General features: G+C 31.4%; 1 long non-coding RNA gene across 1 annotated transcript in view; it reads right to left on the bottom strand.

Moving 5' to 3' along the window:
• Positions 1–2,676: 2,676 nt before the first annotated feature.
• Positions 2,677–11,897, bottom strand: part of LOC111772559 (uncharacterized) — a 74,258-nt gene continuing 65,037 nt past the window's right edge. The window contains exons 2-3 of the long non-coding RNA XR_002806499.2: positions 7,994–8,118; positions 2,677–4,107 (exon numbers count right to left, since the gene is read on the bottom strand). This is a non-coding gene — a long non-coding RNA (uncharacterized lncRNA). The remainder of the gene's footprint in view (positions 4,108–7,993; positions 8,119–11,897) is intronic.

Raw genomic sequence — 11,897 nt, 5'->3', positions numbered from 1 at the left:
AATAAATGTTATGAGAAACAATAACTTATATTCATCATGATGTGCTAATTTACACTCAGTAATCAGTAGACAACTCTTTGTGGAACTTAAGTGAATAGCCACTTGACTCTGCAGAAATAGTTGCTGAACTGAAAATCTCAATGCAATGTAATACATTTTCCAAGTCATCAGAGAAGTGACTCAGAAATAGTTGGAAAACCATGACAGCGATTTAGTATTCTAAAGCACACTTCAAATCCTAGCTGTGAATTTACAGGAAAGAATAATAAATTGTATGTAACTTATTTAGTATAGAGAAGGACAAGCAGCATGGAAACAGAGGCCAATGAAGCTGAGTTTGGAAATTCTCTTTCATTTGTATCTGAATGTGGGAGGCAGTATGTTTGTGCTCATTTCCTGCTGATTCCATGATCAAAGCACTGTTAGTATATTATACTAAAATTTGCATTTATATATTAATTCCTACATAAAGGCACTAGAAAAAAATCAGCAGTAGCCACAATTCTAAAGTGAAGACATACCTAAACTACTTTATATAAATAATTATTTTCAGGCCATCAAAGATTGATGTTATGTTTACAAAGTTAGTATAAGAAAATGGATAGTTAGTAACAATGTAAAGTAATGACAAAAGCCCTGCTTTTGCAGTCAAACAAGCTTGGTTTTGAATTATGATTTCTCCATTCCTTATGTGCAAGTAACTCCAGGCAACTCATTTTCTTTTGTGGAAAAGAGAAAAACAAAATAATTATCTCACGAGATTATACTTAACATTAACTCTTATTCTATGTAAAGTACTTTGTAGGCGACCAGTAATATCGACACTTAAAAATATCTTTGCCAAACACCTCTTTATTAAATACACCTCCTTTCTTTTCTAACTGAATGAAGTCCTCCATAGTTATAGACTTTGGTGAGGATCAAGTCTGTGAATATCAGTTCCTACTTTACTATTTATTTTTTATGTTCAATTCCCATGATATCATAACAAATGTTAACCAAATTTCTTTCCAAAGAAAACATAGGCATTTGTGTTTTATACTGGCTCACGTTGTATTATGGAAAGAGGAATGACCTGTACCTGGAAGGCATGAGTTCAGACGTCATTGCTACAGCTTTTAGCTGTGTGATAATGGGCAAATCACATTACTCTTATTTTTAGCTTCTTCATATGAAATTCTAGGGAATAATATAAAACATACTTAAGTGAATACATTGAGTTAAATGGTATTTTGAACAAAATTCTTTTTGCATTTGATCTGGCTTTTTAGTCTTAAAATCAACAAGATCAATTGACTTCAGGTAATATGAACTGTTTTGGCTAGTTCTGGTCTTCATTCTAATGAATTCTCTAACAAATCTCATGTTAAAATGAGCTGTTCTTACGAAACGTCTACCTTTACATCCTTACCTACAAATTAACAGTGTTTCTAAAACCTATTTTGTCATTAGTCATTCTGAACTAATATACATATTTTTCTAAGTATAAATAATCTATTACACTAAAAATGATGGAGTAGTCTTTATTTTTATATTATACTGGTAGTTATATTAGTAGTTGCTTTTACTAGTAGGTTAGACTAGTGGTTATTCCTTTGTGTTTTTGAAAAATAATTCATTACACTCAGGACATATTTTAGTGCACAGTGTGTAAAATTTAGTTCCCTCGAGATTAATTATTAAGAAAAAAATTGTTGTGAACTACCACATCATACAAGAGAATATCATAGCATGTTTGTTTGTTTCTACCACACTTTTCTTTTTCTGAATGTTTCTGGTACTAACACATCGTCTACAAAACGCCATGCAGAAATAAATCTTGTGATTCCATAAGACAGGCAGTATCGCATTCACCAAATTATGGAGTCTGGTTCTGAAATTAACAATGCCTGATGCTTCCTTTTAGAAATGTATATACATTAATCCCCAAAATATAATATTTGTAAGTGAAACAGAGGTGGAGGATTATTTTTAGGTCTGATAGATTATCAATAGCCAGAACTTCTTTTTTGAATGCACTCTATTTTCACATAACAAACTTAAATTTCTCCCTGGATTTTTAATTAAAAGACACAAGTGAATGCTCTTCTCCTGCACTGTAACGAGAAGATGCTCAAAGGGCATCTAAGTAAGATTCCCTTCCCGGTGACCTTTAAAGCGTAGCTCTTTGGTTTCCGTATACTTTCACTATTTATTACAGTAAATTCTGCTGTTTACTTAAGTTATTTTGAGACCGTTTCTGTTCTGTATAACCCAGTTTAGTTCTGATAGTGTTATTTGCAAATCTAAAATAGAAAAATGTTTAAAATCAAAAGCTGGTTTATATCTCATTTGGCAGCACATTCTGGCAAAATCTATGTCAACCCAAGCTAACACAGGCTTCTTATACAGTTCATTACTCCCCCTTGGGATGAACATTCACATATTTTACTGAGAAATAATAATATCAAGCTACCCAGAATCTGATAGGGACATTACATAATATGCAAAATGTAAAATTCTGAAATACATTAATTTGCAGGAATTTTTTTATATTTTATATGCTTGATTCAATATTTTGAGGACTTATGGCAGTTCTTGACTTCTTGCACCCATTGCCAATGTAGTTTGGTTTGATGGACTGTTTCCATTGTACTATAATTAAAGTTTTGTAAAAAAAGCACACAAAAACAAATATTTGTAATGATATGTCTTTCTGTTTCATTTAATAAATAATCTGGGCTGCCATTTTAAGCCATGACAATTCCAATGAAACACTAATATTTGAAAGTCTACTGGAGATTCTGAAATATTTTATACAGTTACATATACAGAAAAAAGCCATTATTTTCTAAGTGCCTAGTTATAAATTGTGCATTTACCAAGGCAATCGGGAAACAATTCATGCATATTATATGTATATTGCTAAATTGTGTACAATGAAATTCTAAAAACTATTGGCCAAAAAACATGAATTATGCAATACATTTTGGTATCACTAATAAACATATAATAAAACAGAACTGACTTACCCTTCTGATATAAGAAGGAGATTTATGAGATGTCATCTAGGTAGTATATTTGTGACACTCTAAATTCATGAACTCCTTCTGCATCCCATCCACACTGATATCAGAAGGATGTGACAGTACAACACATGGGATATAAAATTCTTCATAAAACATTACAACTCCATGAAGAAGCTTTCAGGATGTTGCCTGACTCTGTTTAGAGTAATTAGAATATTTAGGTTTTATTTGAAGTCAAAAATGCTCTTAATGCGTAATACTCAAATGTTTCTTTTTCTTCTATAAACTGTACATTACCTGTATCTTAACTTCCAAGTTTTCAGACAAGGCTTTATAAATAAAGCATAAAGAAATTTCACTTATGGAAGTTGTGAATTGTGGGTGAATCATATGAATATCAAAACTTAGTAAAGATTGAAGGATATGGGTAATTTTTGTCTAGATATAGTAGTTAAGATGTTTTTTAGAAAGTTAAGGCTAGGCAAGTTACCTATATGTAATTTAATTTTAAAGCAAGTATGTGAATACACATTATTGACATTGCTTTGACAACACAAAAACAAAACAAAACGTAACTTGGCATTGAAAAAGTATGATTCCATGAAATAACCATTTTCCAAAAGTGTTCATGCAAATGGGTATACATGTAATAAATTTGCTCCACAAATAGAATTTTACATTGTTTATTTTAAAAATAAATTTTCAGATAATAACCCCAATGAATAAGCAGTTGAAACTGACACAACAGAAAGTTTTAAAGCAAAGGATGGCTACAGTGTTTTGCTTCCCAAAGTGAAACTGAACAACTACCACCACCGCACTTGCATCCTCAGGCTCCTTCTTCATTCCTGTTTCTCTAGTAATGGTTGGCTGATGCATTACTACCCACTGGGGCAATGCCAGTAATGCTGTCGCTGCAATCTCTGGCGCAATGACATCAAAAGACTTCTTCGCGCTATTATGCCAGGTATAAAAGCGAGACAAGTTCAATCTGGACACCTGAAGAGCCCTTCTCCAAGGTCTTGTCAGCTGTAATCTTTCTGAAAGCTCCTGTTCATCAGGTCTAGTCTAGAGCAAATAGGAAATCCCAATAGGTAGTCTGTTCAGGAGAATAGAAAAATCAGTGGAATTAGATGGTTTCATGGCAATGCAATCAAGGAATGAGGCAATTTTTCCATTTTTATCTATTTTTTAAACATTTTATTTGAAGTGTATAGGCATAGCCTCTGAAAATTATTTGAAAAGTCAATGCTTATATGCTCTGCCAGTTAATTTTTCTTACTGTGCTTTTAAATTATTTCTTTGAATAGCACAGGCCTTCTGAAGACAAGGGAAATAAATTTCAACCAAAAAAATCAATTCCGTAAGGCATAGTTTAGTCCAAATAAATACAGAGTCCATTTGGACTGTACATATTTCTTATAATAATAAAAAAATCCCTCTAATTTTGTTGCTATATTATAAAATCTATTGCCTGGTATTGACATATACTAATACTTGCCTACATTGATACACATGACAAAGCTTGACTCTAAAATCTATTGACAAGCTGTTTTATCTGAATCCACTTAGTTTAGTTCTATAGAGACATACTTTGTGAGAAAAAATCTATTTGAAAGCACATGTTAATAGTTATTTATATTTAAATAAATTTTATCTTTCATATTTTAGTGGTCCAAAACAATATTGTTAGTAGTATAATTATTACTATTAGTATAATAAGAGTAATTATATTATCTTGGACCACAATTATGTGAGATAGATCTATTTAAATATAAATAAAATACTTATTAACTTGCTATTTGATGATTATATTTTGGAAACAATTTTTGATTTTCAGACAAGAGGTATTCTCTAAGTACTAGGAAAATATATTATAAATATAAACATAATATATTATAAATTATATAAGTATATATAAGTATTATATAAGTACTAGTGAAATATATTATAAATACAATATATTATAAGTAGTAAATATTCTCTAAGTATTAGGAAAAATGCTACCAAACTTCATATCTTCTAAGTATTTATTGTTTAAAGCTGGTAATAACCAGTGAGTATAATGACCATTACCTTTAACATCTTCACTGTTTACACTTGGAGAAGTAATCTGTTTTCCAGCAGGCATATAAGGAGGGGTCACATGAAATTCTAGACACTCCAGGAGAAACTCATGATGACTTGCCATAAAAATCACCATCATTGGAATGACCCATGTTATGGATGAAATTGTACTAGCAGCACACTCTGTTCATTTTATGGATTTTTTTCAGTTATAAATATTATGAATCATTAAAAATATGTATCTGGATATTTGAAGTATTATGACCCAAATTCATATGCATATGTTATGAAATAAATTCAAATTCATATAGCATTAAAAAATTCTTTTTTCTCATATGTAGCTTTCAAATCCTTGAATTCCTCTTTATTTTTAGCTCTTTTCGCCTTAATAAATTTTTAAATACATATTTATGTGTATGAATACACAAGTATTCTATTTGACCATGTTATAGACCCAATTTGCATGTAGAATGTGTTTGGTTTATTAGTGATTTGCTTAAAAACAAGTGTTATCGTTAGTGTAATAAAGTTATGTGACATTGGTGATTGTCTTAATTGACCTTTTTTAGAGATTGGACTAGCTTCTTGGGGAAAAAAATCTTCAAATACAATTGGTAGCTTGTTAGCTAGTAAAATATGTAGATTCACAAATATGATTGTATAATTTTTCCGAAGATACCAGAATAGTCCTTTATTACATATGAGAATAGAGTTACTAAGTCTTACCTTTGATTAAAAAATAAATATAAATGATTTGATGTCATTTTGTACTTTTTCATTGATGACTATGATAGGCTTCAATTTTAAATTAATTCACAGGATATTGTTGAACTATTACTTTATGCTCACTTAAGTTCTATGAAAATTTAAGAAAAACTAAAGCTCATAAAATTTTTAGGTTTTTTTCTTCTCGAGTCATAAAATAATCTGATAGTACCCACACTTATTATTGGTATCAATAAGAAATAGGAGAAAGATGGTTTTTAAGTAATATAAACCAAACTAAGGTTTCTTTTATTAAAATTTGAAGACAGCAACAAATCCAAAATTATCTCTTTTATGCCTATATTAACAAGGATTATATAGCACTACATTTAACCTGAAATATGTCAATATTTAAAAAAATTAATATTTAGGTAAATTCTTTAAGTTTCATATTCAAGGCTTTGAATTATATGATTGTGTGCATGCAGAATACAAACATGATCTCATCACACACTCAGAATATTTTGTTTGGATATAAGAATTATAATTTTAATGATTGATCAGATAATGAAGAAAGTATTTATGTGATATTTACATAAACATATGAAACATAAACTTTACTCAATATGACTATATCGCTCACAAAATAGAATTAAAATATGGTCTACAGACCTATTTTGTTTGGTTCTTCTGTGCTTTTATTTGTTTGTTTTTCAGGAAGATTAGCCCTGCTCTAACATCTGCTGCCAATCCTCCTCTTTTCACTGAGGAAGACTGGCCCTGAGCTAACATCCATGCCCATCTTCCTCTACTTTCTATGTGGGATGCCTACCACAGCATGGCTTGCCAAGCAGTGCCATGTCCGCACCTGGGATTGGAACCGGTGAACCCCGGGCTGCCAAATTGGAATGTCCCCACCCAGCTGCTGTGCCACCAGGCTGGCCCCCTTCTGCGCTTTTATTGGTACTTGCTCAGACAAAATATTTGTCATAGTTTGATCTATATAGCAGACAAGACATCTGGAATAACCATACTGGAAGAAACAATTTCCTAGATTCAACACAAAAAAATCTAACTATGAAAAAGAAGTACGGACAATTGGGATTTCATAAAAATGTTTTAAAAATCTGTTTGGGAGGGAGTGACAGAGAGAGAGAGAGAGAATACACCATCATAAACACCTTAAAGAATTCCAAGAGCTAACATACCTTCAAATATGACTTAATACAACAGTGAAATAAGAAAATAAAAATACCACAAACATCAGCAATAACAAAATATGTTGGCAATAGAGAGACTAGAAACATGCACTCCCATATGTTGCCTTGATTGACAGCATAGGTGCCATTGCAGTGTGTGGGGAAAGGAATTTTTTTTTTTTTTTGTAGGGAAGATTGGCCCTGAGCTAACATCTGTTGCAATCTTCCTCTTTTTGCTTGAGGAAAATAAACTTTGATCCATTTCTTTAACCACACATAATAAAGAATTTATATATGTTAAACTTGTCCACAAAAGGGTTCATTTAACATTTAAAAAGAATTCCTACAAATCAGTAAGTAAAAAGTAGATAATCCAATCATTTAAAAAATAGGTAAAAGCCTTGAACAATCACTTCAGAATAGAGGATATCTAAATGGTTAATAATCACTGAAATGTTGCTCAACTATTTAGTCATGGGGAAATTCAAATATAAAATCACATTGAGATAACACTACAGATCCAACAAAATCCCTTAAAAATAAATAAATAAATTGTGGGTATTAGTAAATTAGTGGCACACCTGGAACTCTCACACATAGCTAGGGGATTAGAAATTCCTACAACCATTTTGAAAATCAATTTGGCAGAATCTACTAAAATTGGAATTCATATACTCTATGGTTCAGTAAATCATACTATTTACTATATGCTCAGGAGAAATGAGTGTCTGTATGTAACACACGAGTCAAGGATATTAAAAATAACTTGATTTGTAATAAAAAACTGGAAGCATCCCTGTTACTCATCAATGACAGGAAGAATAAATAATCTGAGGTAAATTTATAAAATATAATACCGTACTCGAGCAAAAATAATGAATTATTAACATATACTGTAACATGGATGATTTAATAGTAGACAAAACATTAAGCAAAAGAAGTCAGGCATCACAGAATCCATTCTACATTTTTCCATTTAAATGGAGTTCAAAAACAGACAAACTTAGTACTTACTGATGGAAGTCAGAAAACTGATAAAACTGAGGGTATATTCACTGAGAGAAGCAAGATGGAGGCTTCTGAGATGCTTGTGATGTTTTATATCTAGATCTGGGTGACAGTTATATTGGTGCACACATCTGTAGAGACATCATGAATTATATATCTAATAATTGTGCATGTTACTCTACATAGCTTATTCTTCAATAAAAACTTACTTTAAAAGAGGGAAAAAAACAACCATGTTAGAGAATCAGCAAGAGATCAACCACCAACAAAATTATGCAAGGAGACTATAAAAGTTGGAATTGACACACACAGATTATAAAATACATATGTTTCATGTATGTAAAGAAAAATACGAATGAATGATGAAGGAACAGATTATACAGTGAGACCCACTGAGTGTACATCCAAGCATATACCCTAGGGAATTATTTCATATTTGTTTAAGGAAACACAAATATGAATGTAAATAGCAGAAATATTGTAATAATAACTAAATAGATAAACAAATTAAACTTGGAACAATCTAAATGTCTATAGATAAACATATTTGTTTTGTTTATCCAATGTATAGTATGAAGAGTGAATATGACTAAAATACAAATATAGATATTAATGAGAATAAATCTGATTAACATAATAGTGAAAGAAAGTTCCAGAAGAGCACATATTTTATAGCTCAATTGACAGGAAGTTAAAAATCCGGAACAAAAAAGGATATTGTTTAGGATACCTACAGACCCGTAAAACTATAAAATAAGCAAATAAAAACACCAAATTCTGGATTATGAGAATCTGGGAGGGGCACAAACTTCAAAGTTGTGATAGCAGAATGATTTCCCTTAAACTTTGTTGTAAGTACTCTAGCCTTCAATTTGTTATTATTCCTTATGCTTTTCACCTAGCTTATAAATATTTCTTTATATTTATTCAAAATTTATTTAAACTTGTATTTAAATCAAGGGAATGATAATCTTACAATTTAGGGCAATATTTACTTAGGATAAGGAACTGGGAAAAGAAGGCAAAATAAATGGAGAATAGCACACCAGAGGCTTCAACTGTTTTGATAATGCTCTATTTCTTAATTGAGTGAAGATACAAAGGTGTTTAAAAATTATCGTATGTTTCATACGTATTTGAATGTTCATTTAATATAATTATTGTATGTATGGTATATTGTACTTAATTTATATATATGATAAATACTTTTGGGTACACAATTTGGACCATCTTAAAATTAAGTTGTCAGCATATAAAATTTAAAAAAATTAGTAAAAATCCATATTTTGTGTTTCTATGGAAGTGTAAGAGATCTATGCAAAGCATGTACAAATAATGGCTATTGCAGGCTGAAAAGAGTCAAGGGCGCCTACTGTAAGTTCATGTATTTTCCTTTTTTCCATAGTACCCATCAGATCAATTCACTTATAAGTTTTATTGCTTCCATCCTATTTGTAATGGCGATTAACATATTTTAAAATTTCTCAATCTTCTGAACAAGCAAATATATATTATAACATCAGAATAAGTAAACAAATGCAACTTCATCTTTGGGATTAAATTTTAAATGAACATCTAAGACAAAATTTTTAAAAATTGGAAAATATACATTCTATTCAGTAATACTCCTGTTATCAGATATATTTCCTGTAAATAAGAAAACAAAGCAACTTTTCTGATAGGTACCACCCCAAGGATGGAAAGCACGAAGAATTCCCAGCATAAAAGCCACTAGTATTTGTAACAGCCCAAGAATTTTTTTTGAAACAGGCTATAATTTCACTAAATATATGATATTAGCATCCTCTCTACAAATTTTATAATATGACATGTGGGCTTCTATTGTTGGTATAAACTACCATAAGAGTGATTATATACATTGAAGTAAATCACCTCCTTAATGTTGAGGAAATGAAAATTTAGTCAACTGATAAGGCAAACATTCCAAGAAAGTCGAAGTGATACCATGTCTAGTTCCTATCAAATGATTAATAGTTGTTAGTGGTAGTTGAATTGTTGAAAAATCATACTGAAAGGATGAAGTGTGTATTCAGAAATAGAACAGCAAAATAAGGAAGTATATAATTAATGGATTCCTAAACATATATATGCTTGACTCTAAATCAAAAAGTACAAAGTGCTGTGTATGCAGTGTTCATGATTTCTTAAATTATCCATCACTTCCCAGTGTATTCTGTTAGAATGGTGCAACACTTGGTTCCCCTGCGAGACGGACGTCTCGGTGCTGGCAAGTTGGGCAGTCAGATCAACAGCAGATAAAATAGACTTGGTTAGTAGGATACTTTGCTGTCGTATCCATCTTTAGCCTCCATCTCTGTTACTGAGGCTACAACATTTATGTGCCTTCTGGCCAGTTCTGGGATGACCAATGACAAAGGCTGGCTTTGTAAACTGAATCATTTTGTCTTATTGTTCACACTTTTTCCACGGTAGATGCTTCCTGATGGGTATTAATATACAACACAAAAATCCTCACACTTTATGCCCATACTCCATCCACATGCCTCTAACTCAGACCTCCTTTTCTCTCATCTTCCAGTCTTTCTCTTTTCCAAGTACCTGGGCAATGTGTCAGGCCATTTGCCATCTAGAAAGCAGTCTGCTAAGCACTTTAAATATATTAACTATTTTAAGCCTCACGAAAACACTGTAATTTAGTTATTAGTATTACCTATATTATCTTCCCTCTTTTAGTGATGAAGAAAGTGTTGTCCAAGGTCCTACAGTGAGTAAGTGGCAGCGCCAGGATTTGAACCTAGGCAGGATGGCTCTTGTGTTCCTTATGCTTATGAACTTTCCATAGATTAGCTCTAGCCCAGACAAGAAATCTGGACAGATGTATGTTGTACACTTGCCAGGTAACCCATTCCGCCCACGTGGAAGAAGAATTCAGGCGTGCTTGGGGAAAACAAACAAGTGTGGGGAAAAGTCCCCCAGTCAAAATTAGATCTACTGTTTCCAGATGAGTTTAACTATTTTATGATTAGCTAATTGACTACTTTTATTAGATGTTACCAAAAGTTATCATTAGACATATTTGATAGTCAGCCTATACGACTTCAAAAATAATATAGATAAAAGCAATTTTTACCCTTGCTGTCATGATCCAGAATTCACAGTGGCAAATTAAATGAGATCTTAAATTCCTCTAGTCCGGTTCTGTCACAAGACTGTTATGGAATTACATTTTGAAGTAAAAAAGAATTTCACATATAATTATTACTCTTTGTATTCATGACCAACTTGGCCCACCATGATTAATTTGCAATTAAATGGTACAGAATTTAAATGGATATACAGTGTTCTAATTGCCAACTGTATTTGCCTATAAATAAAAGCAAGGGTTTCTCCAGAGTGTTTCTTTCTTTTTATTCTTCAGCAAATCTATGCGTTAAAAATTGAGATCTTAACATTTCTTCATCTTTGTGTAATATTGAAGTGAACTAGAAGGGATGGTCTTTTTCCAAACATCTTCTACTATAAGGAAGATAGAACTTCAGTATCTGAATCCATATTCATAGAAACTACTCACAACTTGGGTATTATATGACTACAATCTAAGGAAATGGGAACATTTGATCACATTACACCTTTCTTTGGCTTTTCTTTTCGTATTTTACTAATGAGTAAAGAAAAAATATATGGAGAAATAAAGCAAAGATAAAACAAAAAAGAAGTCAAAATATCTTTTCTCTTTTCCGAAATATGTACCAGTTGAGGGCAATATCTATTACCTATCTTTAGGAATTATGCTTCAGTTTTAGCGTTTCTGAACAAATTTTGTGGTAATAACGAAATTTTCCACAAAGCAAAAAACTTAGAGTTAACAAAAATCTTAGAATTAACACAAATTCTGATCCAACTTAGGTTCTCTGTGGATTATACTTTC

Source organism: Equus caballus, chromosome 2 (genome assembly GCF_041296265.1).
Source record: "Equus caballus isolate H_3958 breed thoroughbred chromosome 2, TB-T2T, whole genome shotgun sequence".
NCBI lineage: Eukaryota > Metazoa > Chordata > Mammalia > Perissodactyla > Equidae > Equus > Equus caballus.
The sequence above is the reverse complement of the archived record's forward strand: the minus strand, read 5'-3'. Positions and strand labels throughout refer to the sequence as shown.